Consider the following 17881-nt stretch of genomic DNA (forward strand, 5'->3'; position numbering starts at 1 on the left):
ACTTCATGTTAAACATAGGACAAAGCAAAATAGTGATTTAGATGCACAGCCAGCTTTTTAGTGACCTTTCCCAAACCCATACTGGCATGCTCACACACATACACAGAAGCCTTTCCAACTTAGTGCTGGTCGCTAAGTGCCCCACAGACCCTCAAACGCACAACACAATTTAGTGTCATTTCTCCCCCATACACATTTAAAAGCAATGGTCCCACAGCGCGAAAGGAATGATTATTACTTGGTTTAATCACAATGTCAGCATATAAAGAAATTAATGTTTTCTGTAACTATGGCTTAGTAAATGACAATTGGACTGTGTTTGGTGCCGTACTGATCTACTCTGTTCCCACAGCGTTCTGGTGGCATCGATGAGAAGATCAGAACATGTGGCTATGAAATATGAATGTTAGAGAGAATAACTTCTTGAAATGTTGTATGCCATAGTTAGATTAGATTTATTATGCAGCGGGAAGGTGAACACAATCAGGCTGTTAGAGGCTGGGTTGTGTCTTTGCACTGACCTATGAATTGTACCGTAACGGAAGAAGCAAGAAGAGGAACCAATGAGAACCTGCCAACGTATTCTATTGTATTGCTTATCCCAGTACGGGTATATATGTGAGTGCTCTGAAACAAGATGCCAGTCTGCAGTGTTCCTGTTATGCTGTTCGACGGAGGTCTCATTATTGATGCCGGTATCTGGTCCCAGAGCGCACGCGTATGTATTGACTGTACCTTATGACCTAATGTTTGTACAATTTATTTTGAGCTCATTGTTAGATCATAGCATGGTAACATCTTTACTTTTACCTGAATAATAATCTTTAGCGCGTTGGACCGCTATTCAACTGTCTTAGAGTTTTATTAATGGTATAATTAAACACAGCGCTAATTAGCGACATCTTGTGGTTTTAGAAGGTATAGGCAGGTTTTGTCTCAGAGGTTCTAGGCAGGTGAATCTTAGAGGTTTATAGGCAGGAATGTACTAAAGGTTTATTTACGATTCAACAATGGTTTGCCATTTATCACATTTATAGCAATGGTATTGTGTGTTTTCATTACTGGGTCTCAGGGTTTGTCCACCCATTATTTGTTATTGTTTTTTTGCCTGTATTGATATATTGTAGTGCATTATCAATAGGTCTGCATCACTACATAGTTATTTTGACTAGGGGCATTGCCTATATAGGATGTGTGCCTATGTCCCTGTTGTATTAGATTACTTGGAAACCACTGCTTATATAATCTATAGCTGTTCCGCCTCTGTGCTGTTGGAATGCATCGGTGAGAGAATGAGATTTATATGCCGGGACCCATGATGTCTTCGAGTGGCACCAGCGATGACACGTCTCCAGCATACATGTGAGTGGCAGGGGTTTATACCTTTGGTAAGTGAGTGCTTTCTTCCCACAGGGATGGATTCTATTTATGTGTGCTATATGTATATGTTTTTAGCTGGATTGTTTTACCATGTTTTGTGGCTGATCTTCATTTAGCTGCAGGTGATGTGTTATGGGTGAGAATTTATACTGGGGCCTGTTGTGGTGTAAGGACTGCTGCCATTCTGCTGTTGATGCTGTGATTACTTGTATGTGTATGGATCACAATTATTGAGAAAGGCCTATACAGAGAACTGAAATGTTGAAACTATGCTAACCTGCGAACACATATGACAAGATGGAATATTAAAAGGGATATACTAATTTCACTGTGTCAAGTCTGGTGAGAGGCCTTTTATATATCATCATTGATGTATCTACTTAGGGCCTGATGCAGAGGCACATGATATTTGCGTGCGCTTGCTCTGAATCAGGGCATCCCTATTATTTTTAAATCCGGCCTCCCGGCCGCTTGTACAGCTGTTGGTGACTACAGCATTGTGAGAAGACCCTTGTGGTAGGGTCTCAGCACTCACAATGCCAAGTGGATTTCCAGCTCTAATAGAGCCAGAAGTCCACTACTGACATCACGAGTGATGTCAGTAGGGCCGCCACTAACGGCAGACATTCCTTCAGGAATGCCTCCATTTGTACAGCCACCCCCCCCTCCCCACCTACAAAATGGGGCAAGCTGTCGATCAACATATCTAACTTGCTACAGGGCTCGTGCGTGTGCACACTAGGCCACCATCAACCCGCTTGCGAGCGCAATGTGCTCGCGAGCGGGCCTGAATCAGGCCCTTAGTCTGTATATATTTGGAATTTTCCAATTATGAGCATCCCGGCATCTGTATTAACATTGGGATGTGACTGAGGAACTTTTATCTTACTTTGCAGCAGCTCGGCTATCATTAAGCTGCTCCCCCCAGCAGCAAATTGCTCGATTCTTAGATTAATAGGGGCAGGGCCATATGACTTGATTCTAATGGAATCTCATCAAATTGGTCCCGACTCCTCTCTATTGACACACAAATCACTGCATTTTGCTGCAAAGGGGACAGGGCTTAATAAAATTGTGGATTTCTGGGTACTAAGCACCCTCAGCGCTATGCATGCAAGCGTGGCAGTGCATTCACACGCAGTGGCAAGGGCATGCATAAATTATCTACTGTGATGCCATACGCAGTATGAGGTCTCATAGAGCACGTGGTTGTTAGCAATTTCTGAGTAAGGTCAGAGCTGGTGCAAGTGTGCGTGAGGCTGCAATGGTACTTGATTGTACCGATGGTTTTGCTATTCTGCTAAGTATTATGGATGTGTGCAATGTAAAGTGGGCGTCCTTATGTTGTGCTGAGTTTGCATTGCAATCGCAATTGATTAGCATACTATCGCAGTTGATCTGCGTGCATATGCAGAAGAGAATTTCAATAGTCTATAGCATATGAATTATAGTGATTTATTATTTGTGAAATTCATATTTTGTAAATAATTCATAAAAGTATGTAGCAGATTTATGTATAGATTGAATGTGGGGAATTACGTTTCTGATTCAAGTTTGACACCTAGTCAGCAAGATCGAGGGGTAGTGTTATAGTCTTCTTGTTATATATTAATATGAATATTTTGTTCGCTATATAGAATATTAACTCAGTTTTTACCAAAGTTAAATCTGCTGAGCGGAAATCCAATAGGAGACGGCAGAAAAACATTCAATAATTCTAAGCATTAAGAATAGTTGGCAGATTGACTAGGACTGAGTTTTGTGGTTCTCCAATGTACATACAGTATGAAGGGGAAAGGAGGTAAATATGAACTGCAACATTAACAGAAATTTTAACTACATTACCTTGTAAGATTCTCAGTATACAACATCAGTGCAATCTATTATTAGTCCAAACACTTTGCCAGGTTTGGCCCATAGTTATAGGGGGTGAGACAGAAATGGGAAGTAACCATTGGAAGACTCTAAGTAGTTTGCCTGCAATCTACCAATAGATATACCGGAGATAATGACAGACACAATACAATTCACACTGTATAATTTGTGTACTGGCAAGAAGTGGGATCATAGAAGTGTCAGCAACAATATATAGTCCTGGGGGGAGATTTACTAAGGCCCGTGTTTAGTTGATTTTGCATTTTTCAGTGATAAGGGTCAGCAGGTCACCTTAGCCGGCCGATGTTCTGCAGAGTATCCAATGCTGCATTTGACAACACAGCTCGGAAACATAATGTAGTAGGAGGACTATGCATTACCATATAAGCACAGATGGAATTTCAAAGCTGCTTGTGAGCAGCTTTGCAATTCCGCCTGAAGCTGAATCAGGCCCTCAGTTCTGTGTGCACAGGCACTTATTTCATGTGGTCTGCACCAGCTGACTAAAAGGGCCCAGGAGCATGAAACAGAACAGAGGAACCACTAGATAGGGGTGCCACAGAGACTACATAGGTCTAGGTTCTTCCGTGGATGGTTGAACCTAAATGATGAAGATTTTGCAGTAGAAGAAAAGGCAGTTACAGATGCAGTTCGAGTGATTGTTTGCCATCCAGCATGCATATAAGCTGACTACGGACGCACACAGGAATCCATCGCAAAGTGAGTGACAGGCTGTCAGCGTTCGGGGGTGGTGACAGAGGGGTGGTTGAGAAAATGCAGGTGTGTCTCTATTTGAGCGTTGTTTCATGGGCATGCATCAATTATCCACTGCAACTGCACACACAGCAAGAGAGTTCCCTGCGTACGAGGAGACTTACAATGCTTAAAACTGTTCAAACTTGGTGTAAATGCTGCGTGACTTCTCGATGTGCATCAGTGGTGCCAATGTTTACACAGAAGAGCGACATTGGATGGATATGAGAAGGAAGCAGTGAGCGTCTTTATATAGGCTGTGCTTTGGCAAGCATTAGCATATTTAAGCATATGCGATCCATAGGCGATTGTAGTTACGATTGCATTTGCGTCCACTGCTAAATCAAGCCCCATGTGACTCAAATGTAGTGGTATTTTCATAAATGGAACCCTGTTCTCTATCTATCTATAACTATAGAGAAACTGCTTCTTTAAATACATAAATAGACCAAATTACATAAATAAGTGTTTTAGATGCAATATAACATCCAAAGCAACTGCATCATTAAATAGATGGTAACCTTATCGATTTGTCACTCTTTTGTTTATATTAGAGATGAGCGGGTTCGGATCTCAGAGATCCGAACCCACCCAAATTTCGGGGATCCAGGGCGATCTGAGCTTCACTCGGATCTCCCTGTCTGCCCCGGATCCCTCACCCGAGGCAAAACCTCATGACCCTGCTGACAAGTTGTGAGGTTTTGTATTGAGCGAGCTTAACACTGTATGGCTGAGAGAGCCATCTGTCACGGCTCTCAGCCAAAAAGCGTTAAGCCCATTGAAAACAGCACACAGAAGAAAAATAAGATGGCGGCCGCCATCCTCCACCGCCTGACACCTATGCCCCCCCGCTGCTTACACTCCCACTGACAGCATCCTCTGCTGCCAACACCACTGCTGCCGACACTGCCGGCACCCCTGAAGTGCTGCCCCATGTACTGAGGACACCGTCAGCGACCCCCACACTGCCGACACTCCCTCACTGAGGACACCACCAGCACCCCTTCACTGCCAACACTGTCAGCAAACCTGCACTGAGGACACTGTTGGCACCTCCACTCTGCCGACAGCACCGGCACCCTGCATTGAGAACACCCCTGCACTGCTGACACAGTCAGCAAACCTGCACTGAGGACTCTGCTGGCACCCCTGCTCTGCCAACACCGCCGGTACCCTTCACTGAGAACACTTCCAGCACCGCAGCACTGCCATTCCATGTACTGAGGAGACCGCCAGCAACCTCCCCACTGTCGACACAGCCAGCAAACCTGCACTAAAGACACCGCTGGCACCCCCGCACTGATGATACTGCCAGCAAACCTGCATTATAGACACCGCTTGCACCCCTGCACTGCCGACATCACCGGTACCCTTCACTGAGGACACTGCCAGCACTGCAGCACTGCCATTCCATGTACTGAGGACACCATCAGTAACCCACTCTGCCGACACAACTATTACAGTAAGTGCACTATTGGTGTATCCAACCAACACTGTATAACACACTGTATCTGAGTTGGAAATTAGAAACTGAACTGCCACTTGTTAGTGCTGCCCACTGTGTCACTTACTGTAGCTTAGTCAGCCAGCTAACTGGATGCAACCTTTTGTCCTTAACTAGAGGAAGCAAATAATATTGTGAGGTGGTCAACATTGATTGGAAATTACTGGAAATGCTTGTTATTGAGGTTAATTATACTGTAGGAACAAAAACAGGCCCATTTTATGTGATTTTTGCTGTTTTTATGATTTTTTAAGAAAAAATCCAGATCCAAAACCAAAACACGAAAACAAAAAACACGGAGGTGAGGTTTTGGCAAAACCAATCCAGATCCAAAACCAGGGGGGATCCAGAACCAAAACCAAAATACAAGGGTCAACGTACATCTCTAGATTTTATTAAGAACTTTAGTTTGTTTAGGTGCCTCCTACATGTGAAATAGACTTTATTGTTATATATTTTTTATATGTTATTTTAAATAAACATTGTTATTCCAGCACATAAATTACTAAATGAGAAAGTTCATCCATCTCTTTCCAGCCTTCTAGGAATACAGTAAATAAGAGATGTGGACTAATTATGACCAGTATAGGCACCTTAAAACTATTAGGTGTTTATTATGTAACAAGTAATGAAAAGTGTGGAGAAGTGAACCAGTGGAGAAGTTGCCCATAGCAACCAATCAGCATTGAAGTAGCATTTATCAAGAACAGTCTATAAAATAATAGGTAGGAACTGATTAGTTGCTATGGGCAACTTCTCCACTGGTCCACTTCTTCACACTTTTCATTGCTTGTTACTTAGACCCCTTAGTATCATAACACTATAGTGCTATTTCAGAGCAAGAACTGTTAGGAATATCAACAATTATATAATGTATTTTTATGGATTAAAACAATAAACAATACTTAGCACAACTAATCACAGATGCTAAGCTATTGTGATGGACTAAAATAAATATTTTGGAAACTTCAACTATTTCTATTTCTACTTTAATACACTTATAATAAACCAAATCCATATAGAACTATAAATAAGATCAATATATTGGATATTTGGTTTTGTTACAAGCACAGTTCAAATTTTTTCCTGGTCTTGTCATGATCTTATATCCAGGGCTACCACCAGAAATTGTGGGGCCCAGAATTGACAAAATAGGTAGGGCCCCTCTCCTTGGGTGGGGGGGGAGTTTCTCAGAGGTAGGCACTGCTGTAAATTATGTGGGTGGAGCTGTACTGGAGGTGGCGCATCCAATTTAAATTGGTAAAGTTTGGGTTGTGGGTGTTATAACATGTCAATCTATCATATAGAGGTGAGGGTGAAGGAGTCGGTTTAGGGTGAAAGCAGGTGAAGTGGCAAGAGCAGGGTAAGGGTGAAGGTGTGAGAGTGTAGGGTGAGGGGGTGAGAGGGAGTGAGCAAGGTGGGGGGAATGCACAGGGTGACCGGGAGAGTGCAGAGTGAGGGGGCAGAGTACAGGGCGAGGGGGTGAGAGAGCATAGTGAGGATGTGTGAGCAGAGTGACTGTGTGATAGCAGAGAGAAGGTGTGAGAGCAGGGAAAGAGAGAGCAGGGTGAGGATGTGAGAGCAGGGTGAGAGCCTGAGAGCATGGTGAGGTTGTGAGAGCAGGAGTCTCTGTACCTGGTTTGTCTCCATCACAGTAATATCTAGATGGGAAGTAGGATCCCAAGCAGTCTCTCTTGCTACTGCCCATCCAAGCATTTCCTCTTTACCATTGTGCATCGGATGTAGGCAGCTTCTCCTCCCACCACTGCTGCTCCCTCTCCCCCTGGCTGCTCTCTACCAGGCCCAGCCCCTCCCCACTGGCAGACGTTTGCCAGATTGCAGCTCCTGCTCCAGGCACACAAAGCACATGTGCTACTGCAAATAATTTCTCCCAACATCACCAAAATAGGCCACCCACTACTCACTGTGATATTGCCAAACGCCTTTCCAAATTTAAAGATCAGTTGCAGATAAACCAAAAAGTAGACTACCAAAAACTGTTACAGATAAATCAACAACCACTTCTGTGCTGGCATCGAGCCCACAATGTAGCACTCATCATCTGTCTTGTAAATGTGGGGTTAGTCATATGGCCATTTTGAGAATATTGTCTAAACATATAAGGCACACTTTCAAGACTCAGATTTTGCATCACCTGACTGATGTTGACCCAGATCATTGGGTGGAGATTGCAAACTGGGTAACACAGCATCTTCAACCCTCATTTCCCCCACCAGGTATTGTTTAGTGATAAAACAAATTTCTTCTGATCCGGTTTCTTTAAATTTGACAAGGAGTTTGGCAACTGCACTGTAAGTAATGGGTGGCCTATTTGGGTGACATTGGTTAAAATTATTTGCAATTGCACATGTGCATCATTCTCAAGATATCAAAACAATCTCAACACATCTTGTGTTTGTTAGTGCCATTACCATTAATGTCACTACCTACAAAAAAACTCAGTTATAACTTGAGAATTAATAAAGATACATTATAATGAAGAACATCATTATTTTTCTTATAAAATTTTACATCTGCTTGATATGTCACATGACTACCTTCCCATTTCAAAAAATTGTGTTGCATCCAAGATGATCAACTTCAAGATGGCCACCATATTGGTTGCAAAGATCATTTGAGCATAGGGACACCCAACAGCTAGCTACCTTCTCATCTGCGTATAACATCACTTACCTGTGTAAATTTGGTAACAAGAGCAGCCATTTTTCCATTGCAGCAATTCTTGCCAGCTGCAAACACTGCATCCCTCATCGCATGCTGCAAATGCAATTGTAGTGGATAATTTATACACGCCCATGATACAAAATTAAAATGGTCAGACCTTCCCTCCCATTACCATCCCCAAACCCTGACTACCTGTCACTAACTTTACAAGGGCGAATCCAATTGTAATCCCTACATGTGCTCATTGCAATTTATAACCATATGCACTGGCAAACAATCGCTCTATATTTCTATAATTGTTATCGATAATTCACTTTTAATACCAAAACATTTTAACAAAACTAATTACAGTTATATTTTGTTATATTTTATACCCTTTTGTGTGACACTCAGAAACATCTTTTTTGCTCTTTTGTTTATAACTCACATTATCAGTTGACATAGGCAGCACTCCCATAGTAATAAATAATTATTATCTACTGTACTAAAACATAGAGGTATTCTCATTTATAATAACTGGATAGAATTTGTGCAAAGCATCTACCTAATCCCCTCTTTTTTTCTAAAGCGTAGAACTCTACATGAAGCTCATGTTCCATATTATTTATCTCAAATATGATAACATTTAGAAACAACAATTTACAGCACCCATTGTCAGGCACAGCCACCTATATCACATCTCATAGATGATTTTTCTGCCTGACTTTGCTTTTAAGTATTTAAAGTTTCAAAGGAATAGTTATGGAAAATGTAATATGTTTTATGTTTTGTCTCAATAATCAGCTAATTACATTTTCCATAAATATAAATATTCACCTATGTAATATATACCTGCTTGCAAATAATCCTGAAGATTTTTTAAAAAAAAATTCCAAAATTGTTGCTATATTATTAAAATAATGGGCTATACTGGAAGACTCAGTTATAGGAATATTCCATAACCTTAAATGTTTTTTTTTTCTTTTTTTTAATAGATGCCACAAGGTCAATGTTCAGAAAAGTGTCTAAGTGGATACAGAAAAGCTACAAGGGAAGGATACCATGCGTGTTGCTATGACTGTGTGCTGTGTTCAGAAGGGGAAATATCTAATAATACTGGTATATGGATAGTTTGAAAATTTTACAATTTTGATTTGCTAATGAATTACAGACTATTTTCACAGCAAACTTAATTTATGCATCAACATAGAACAACATTTTACTGTTTATTTTACAGGGTTATGAACTGTTTTAGCCAATAGACTATAGTAAGGATTCAACTTAATTTTGCAACTTTGTCTAAAGTTTTTGGTGGATGAAATTAATAGAATTTGTAAATAATACCAAAATCTTACTAAAAAAATGTTCCAGAATTGATTGCTTTGAATTGAAAAGTTGCAAAACAACACTGGATTAGTTCAAGTTTACCCTAGAAACTTCTGAAAGCAGTTAGGAAGAAATATAATAGAGATTTTTTTAAACAATAAAGAACAAGGTGGAGCTGGATTCTGAGATGAATTACCAATGTGTGGTGCTGCTCTCCAGAGTCTAATGGGGCACTGTACTACTATATCAACCCACGTCTTCTCTAATAGACCAGTTAATATTATGTACAGTAGCAACCATTTGTATCTACAATTTCAGAATGGAGGACAAAAGACAAGACAAGTGTATTTATAGTCCTTAAATATTGGAGAGCCCAGGAAGTTGAAGAAGGTTTTCTGCAAGGCCATTAAATAAGGACATGACAACCATATTATCTCAAGACGTGTCCATAGCCTGATTGGTATTATTAGCACAAATCAGGTCATTATGAGGTTGCTTCTTAGTTGCACACAAGAGCACACACAGCTTTGTCTATTGGCAGTGACCCATCTGTGAGTTTAGGCAAATGTTCCTACAAACTCCTTCCCTTGTGTGCAAGGACTGAGATGCTCATTATCAGTGTCTGTATATGCAGTAATACTGATTGGTGCACCCTTATACACCACCATCTGTTGCTCCATCAAAACTTGCGTTAGCCCTATAGCAGATGTGGTTACTCCATCTGACTATGGCCTCCTATGCCTGCAGCTGTGTATCTGTGATTGCCACCTCTTGTATTAATATATCCGTGACACTCCCATTACTGAATGGATAATTTTTGTGTTCATTTCTAGCCACCTCCCAGTAACAGCCCAGGATTGACCATCACTTGGGATAAAATTTGTCCTGATCACAACAGATCCTTTATGTGTAGACTCTCCATAATAGTATGCTTACTTCTTTCCTTAGAGTATGTAGGCAGAGTGGAGGAGGTTCTGAGAGCTTGGATTACATGGGAGACATGATAGACAGTAAGTTACAATACAAAATATGGTGGAGTGAGCACTCTTAGATAAGAAAGTTGGTCATAGGATAATAAAAATGAAAATAAGTTTAAAGGTAACAATATTCTGTAGATAGAAAATATATAAAACTATCTGGAATCCCAAGTGCTGCTGGGATCAGAGGAAGAAGAAAAAGAGGAGGTCCAGCTGCCAGGTCTTCTATTGCCAATAGCAAGATTAATTAGAGTGGTTAATTAAAAAAAAAAAAACATAGTAACCTCATCAGACAAACAGGAGGGAAGTGCAAACAAATGAATGCACTGCAAGACCCTGGAATACTGTCTTTCGGAGGAGGGGGGGAGTATAGATGTTGCAGAGAAAGGGCATCCTAAATGGTGGCTACCTAGTAACATCCACAATATCCTGCAGGGCAGCACTAAAAGAGGTGGCCACAGTATCAATAGTATGGGCAAGGGCAGGCACTCTGTTCAGGATTGAAGTGGATGAGAGGAAGCTCTATACAGTAGGTGGAAAAGAGAATCTGGCAGCACCCAGAATATAATTGATGCAGTATCTTCTGAGGCTGGCAGGTCATTGACAGGTAATGGCAAAATGACAGCAATAGACTAGGAGTCTGGTGGTCATAGAATGGAGGATTGCACAGGCACCAGATGTAATAAGGGAGTGGACAGACAAGAAAGGATTGCTGTAGGCTGCAGTTAAAAAAATTATACTGTTAGAACCACTATGGCATGTCTTCAACTATCTAAAATTAAAGCTCCAAATAAATTTAAATGATATTGTGCATTTAAAGCAAACATTATACAGTATAATGGGCAAAGACTAGTAATTTTCATAGTAGCAAAACAAGGGGTGAAACCTTTGCCTTCTAAAGCAAAATATATAATAAAAAAAGTCAGTGTTTGGCAGGAGTGTGTCCTCACCTCCCATAATGCAAGTCTTGTTTTAAGCGTCCAAATTAAAAGTCCCTGTGAGACCTCACCTTATTTTCCAAAATGCCTTCCTGTGTGTCCTCTTCTCTAAACACAGCATGTGCAGAAAAGGACCATATTCTGGTGTGTTCAGGCTGCAAACATACCGCAGTGGTCTCACATAGACTTTCGGTTTACCAGAGACGTCTGGTTCCATGATCTCAAACAGACCGGGAACTATGGGACCCGGGGACATTGTACGCTCGACTCGGCCAGTGGGGCGAGGGGGCTTAGATGTAATAAAGGTAGCAGAAGTTCAGAGAGTGATGTTGTAGGATAGCTTTTATGCATACCGGCTAATTGGGCTTCCCTCAGGGAGTGCAGTGTTGGCCATGTTGGTAGTGGAATTGACATATATTACTGGTGGTGTGATTATGTCACTGATTGTTTATGGTCACCATGGTAACAGGTTTACGTGCGTGAAAGGGGCAAAAAAATCTTCATCTCATGTCTTGGACTTTGCTTTTAAAATTCACTGCTGCGCACATTCTGTGCGTAGCAGTGAGTGCACACAGGCCTATTTATAAATTTCTTATACTGTATGCTCTGCAATGCGTATCTTAAATTTTGTAGTAATCCTTCCTAAATAGAATAGTCCACCAGGGCATGTTAACAGATAATCGGCAACTATGCTGTTGCAGGTTATTTGTTCAGATATTCTGAATGTTTTTTGAGTCTGATTGGGTACAAAAGTGCAGCATTTCTTAGTTGTGTGAGGTTGGATTTTGCAATAAGGACATAGAATAAACCTTTGTTGGGTTTAGTCCCTGTTAATGTGGACTGTGGGCCTAATTCAGTCTGAGCGCTCGCAAACCGGTCAATGGTGGCCCAGAGCGCATGCGCATGATGGAGCCGGCTCCTTCGTGCACATGCGCGAGACCCGGATAGTGACGGGCAATCCATCGCTCTGGGTCTCACACCAAAGGGGGCGTGCTGTCGATGTTGAGTGACAGAACGCCCCCTTTGGTGGGTGGGCCGTGGGATGGCTGCCCAGACAGAGGCATTCCATGAGAATACCTACTGTCTGGGAGTGGCCCCACTGACATCACAAGTGATTCAGTGGTAGAGCTTTCAGCTCTGTTAGAGCCGAAAGCTCTCTGGGGCTTGCGGCCACGAGACCCTACCACAAGGGTCTCGTCGCAAGCCCGATTGTCGCGATGGTCTTGACCCTTGCGACCATCATCCTGGCCACTCGCATCAGCTGTGGGTGGCAACCCACAGCAATGCGAGCGGCCAGGAGGCCGCTCCATAAAGAAAACAAAAAGACGCCCTGATTCAGAGCGAGTGCTCGGTCAGAGCGTCCGACTCTGAATCAAGGCCTGTGTCAGACTTGCTTGATATAGCTGTGTACTAATTCCATTTTCAGGTCAGGTGTTTTCCTATAGATGATTATATGTTTCCCTGGGAGTAGGTCATTAAGAATCTCATCCTCAAACAAGATGTGCTAATGTGTATGAAATATACTTTGTAACTTCCTGTTATCAACTTTTCATGGATGGTTAAACAGACCAGTAAATATTTTGTGCACACATTAATTTGCGCACTTGAAAAACTTATTCACCGTATTTATAAAAGAGCAATATTTTATAATCTTTAATATTACAAAGCCCAACAAAAAATGTTAAGTTGCCAGGGATATTTGAATGAAGTTAGGGTAATTTGGGGTTGCAGAATTAAAAAAATGAAAGTATTTTTTTTTCAATTGGCTCTAGTTTATAGAGATAATGGATACTTTCAAGTGATAGGGAACTTAGCCATAATGCATGCTTATGGGAATGTGTTGAAACATTCTAGAAGGTGAGACATGAATATTCTAGGTGTTCACTTCGATATTATGCTCGAACGTTCCCTTTCTGTATATAAGTGATTGACCACCCAACTAGCAGTCAGTTGACAGTAGTCTAGTGTTTTTTCATGTTTCTCGTACATTAATCTAAAAAAATTACAGCCAATTTAAAAAAAAACAATGTCATATTTGTAATCAACACCACATAGATACCTCAAAATCATTCTAATATTATTGGCAATAACATGAATGTTGATAATTGTAGTAGTACTGTAATTACAGTCAGTAGCGGGCTGGGCCGGGGGGCAAGGTGCCATGTGCCCCCCGGGCTGCAGCGTCACACAGACTGCACCGCATGTGTAGGGCTGACCGGACGGAGTTCGGTCAGTGCTACACAAGCGACAAACACACAGCCACCAGCTCCGGCTGCTGTTTGTTTGTTTTGATCAACAGCCAATGAGAGTCTGTCAGACTCTCATTAGCTGCTGCTGCGCCCACTGCGGGAGCCGCTCCATATTCCGGCTCCCGCAGTGGGTAATGGGAGAGGCGTCATGATGTCATATGACGTCTCTCCCATACTGCAGAGCAGCCCAGCATGGGAGGACAGACGGAGGAGCGGATGGCGGCGGTGGGAGCGGGGATTCAGGTAAGTGTTTGTTTTTTTTTTTTTTTTATATTATGTGTGTCTACTGGGGGGGGGTCTGGCACTACAAGGAGGATACCACTACTGGGGGCACTACAAAGGGGGGGACTACTACTACTGGGGGCACTACAAGGGGGGGACTACTACTACTGGGGGCACTACAAGGGGGGGACTACTACTGGGGGGCACTACAAAGGGGGGACTACTACTACTGGGGGCACTACAAGGGGGGGACTACTACTAAGGGCACTACAAGGGGGGGACTACTACTACTGGGGGCACTACAAAGGGGGGGCTACTACTACTGGGGGCACTACAAAGGGGGGGACTACTACTACTGGGGGCACTACAAGGGGGGGACTACTACTGGGGGAACTACTACAACTGGGGGCACTACAAGGGGGGGTACTACTACTGGGGGGACTACTACAAGGGGCACTGCATAGGGGTGAGGGGACTACTACTAGGGCACTGCATCGAGGGACCACTGCTGTGGGCTCTATATAAAGGGCAATACTGGGGGTACTGCATAGGGGGACGACTATAACTGGGGCCAATATTTAAGGGGCACTACATAAGGGTTACCACTATTGGGGAACTGCATGGAGGGTGGACTGCTACTGGGGGCACTATATAAGGGGCTTATCAATGGGGGCACAAGGGGCACAGCACTGGGGGGACCACTACTGGTGGCACTATATAAGGGCTTACTACTGGGGGCACAAGGGGCACTGCATAGGGAGGATTACTGCTGGGTGCACTACTGGAGGCCTGCATAAGGGTGTCCTCTCCTGTGGCACAGGGGGGCACTGCATATGAGCACTACGACATGGGGCTGCCCCTAATCTTATTTTTACCTTACTTTAATCCCATATGGACCCGCCTCCTCCCTAGAACACTTGAGGGGGGGGCACCGTAGCATGCACAGTCTTAGGGCACCCTGGCTACACCCTACTCCTCTGCCAGGGCCGCCTGCATGCATTTGCCCCCCAGGCTAAAAGTTGCCAGCCAGCCCCTGATTACAGTATAGTGATGCCACATGATATGGCATTTAAAAATGAGCTTTCAAAATAATAAAAATATTCAATAGTAAATATTATTTTGCTTTAATGATTCATGAGGCCAACAGAGCAAATGCTTACTATCATTTTATAAACTAAATAATTACCAAAAATAATAGTTAATTCCTCACACTGATTTTTATATTTTTACTAAATGTTGAGAAGACTGTAAGAAATAATAATTGGTTGATTACAACTTATTGTATGTCTAGGCTCACAGATGCTCAAAAACATACCTTCATAAAGACATTTTCTACTTCCATCGGTGGTATGTAGTTACTATGTCCTTGATCATAATGTCACAATTTACCATGTTAACACCACAATGTCATCATTGATAATGTCAACAACCATAAAATGTGAACATCATTAACATCAACACCTGCAAAATGTCATTTATAATAATTGTGAACAATGTCAGCTAAGGTTAAACCTAGAGATAGGCTTAGGGTCAGGATTAGGGTTAGTGGTTAGGTTACTATTTGGTTTAGAGATAGTGATAGAATTATAGTAATGGTAAGAATTACACAAAGATACATCGTCAATGTTGACACAGCAAGTGTTGACTTAGTTGCTGTGAACATTATGACATGTCAACATGATCAATGCTGGCATTACAACCATGTTGACCTTCTCATTTCAATTAAATGACAGTTGACATTTAATATGCCACATCCCCATAGACACAATACCATTATTAATACCAATATCTACAGATAAGCAAATGATTCAGAATTATTCAGAAATTAATAAAGGATTGTTTAAATAATTTTTTAACTAATATGTAGACAAAGGTAATGAGTGATAGAGAGTAAAAGATCAACAAAATGTAAGAGATTAAATGCAATGAAGAAAGGATAGAGAAATAACATGTGAGAGTAAAAAGACAATAAAGGTACTGAGGTAGAAGGCACCATTACTGATGAAATATTTTATTTGTTGCATTTTTATTCCATAGACAATGAACATTGTGTAAAATGCAGCAACACTGAATGGCCAAATGATGCAAGAAACCAATGTATTGCCAAAGCTCAAGACTTTATTTCATATGAAATGGACACTTATAACCTCAGTATTTTCTGCCACATCTGTTTTATTTTCTACTATAATTGTTTTCATAATTGGAATATTTATTTACTTCCAAAACAGTCAAATTATTAGAGCTAATAATCAGAACCTCAGCTTTATTCTACTCATATCTCTTAAGTTGAGTTTACTTTGTGTATTTCTTTTCTTGGGACGTCCAGTACATATAACCTGCTTGCTGCGCCAAATCTGCTTTGGAATCATATTTACTATTGGTGTGTCTTCTGTCCTGGCCAAGACTATTACTGTTTGCATCGCTTTTAAGGCCACAAGACCCGGAAGCTACTGGAGGAAATGGATGGGAGTCAAACTACCATATTCTTTAGTGCTGATTTGCTCATCTGTCCAGGTCCTGAATGGTGTTATTTGGTTCTCAGTTTCTCCTCCATTTCAAGAGTTTAACATGGACTCTACTCCTGGGAAGATCATCATCCAATGTAATGAGGGTTCTGAGTTGGCCTTTTATTTCATGCTGGGTTATATGGGGTTCCTGGCAGCTGTGAGCTTTGTTCTGGCTTTCATGGTGAGGACATTACCTGACATCTATAATGAGGCCAAATACATCACATTCAGCATGCTGGTGTTCTGCAGTGTTTGGGTCTGTGCCATCCCAGCCTATCTGAGCACTAAGGGAAAAAATATGGTGATTGTAGAGATTTTCGCTATATTAGCTTCATGTATTGGAATATTAGGCTGTATATTCTTTCCTAAATGCTACTATATACTGATGACTCCTGAAATGAACAAAAAATCACTTGTTTTCCATGGAAAACATAATCCCTCTTAATATGATATCCTGTAACATATTAGAAAAAACTTGAAAACAATGGGCCTGATGTTTATTTATTCACAATAATAAAGAAATTTATGCTTAAAGTAGCACATGCAAGAGTAACAGATTGTGCTTATATACAGAACATGTACATTGTGTGTTATATACTGTATGTTCCATGTCAGCAGCAGATGAGTTAGAATTACACCAAGTTCAAAAATTTAGCATTTATGTACAAATGCAGAGCTGGAAATATGTGTATGTTTCTGCAATATATGCATGTGGCTTATTTATATGAGGTGTGTTTACATCCATTCTTTATTAGGAATAGACTGAGTTATTAACATCCAGAATTGTTGGACTAGTACTCGGTATTAATATATAGTTTGCATAAATAACAACACATACAACTTAAAATAATATATTATACATCTACAAATAAAGACAGCACATGGCCTTGTGTTTAAATAAACTTTATTGTCATCACCATTTCTTTGTCTTTTATCACTCTATATTTATATATTATTTGTTTAGCCTATATTTCGCTTCATAAGGCCCTATATCAGGACATATTGTTAACGATGTGCAAGTATTTAATAAAAATGAGTAATAAATAGTAAAGGCATATTGTAACAATGTGTAAGCTCTGAATAAAAATGAGCAATAAATAGCACCAATATTGTGACTTGAAAAGCCAGAATATATTTTTAAAGCATATCCAATAAAGTTTAGAATATTGTTATCTTTTAGGAGGGACTGAGTGCACCTGTACAAAAATTGATTACCTCTTCTTTGTATATTAAAGTGTTTATATCCAAGCCAACCGAGACCGAAATGTGCCTATAGCATCAATTATGCTCACTAGAGAATACACACAGGATGTAGTCTTGAAGCCGATGGTCTAAATGCTGACTGCCAGATTCCAGACTTTCAAATCCCGGCATGGTACTAATGACAGGCATCAAAAACTCGACGCCTGTCATATGCCGGAACACCGACGCCCGGAATACCAAACAAAGGAAACCAGGGTGTCAGGCGCGGGTAGCCGTGGGGGGT

At 41.3% G+C, this 17881-nt stretch overlaps 1 pseudogene; it reads left to right on the forward strand.

Annotated features, from left to right (window-relative positions):
• Positions 1 to 1318: 1318 nt before the first annotated feature.
• LOC148479253 (vomeronasal type-2 receptor 26-like) lies at positions 1319 to 16840 on the forward strand (annotated as a pseudogene).
• Positions 16841 to 17881: the final 1041 nt, after the last annotated feature.

This window comes from Taudactylus pleione, unplaced genomic scaffold (assembly GCF_031769625.1).
Source record: "Taudactylus pleione unplaced genomic scaffold, aTauple2 ptg000627l, whole genome shotgun sequence".
Taxonomy (NCBI): domain Eukaryota; kingdom Metazoa; phylum Chordata; class Amphibia; order Anura; family Myobatrachidae; genus Taudactylus; species Taudactylus pleione.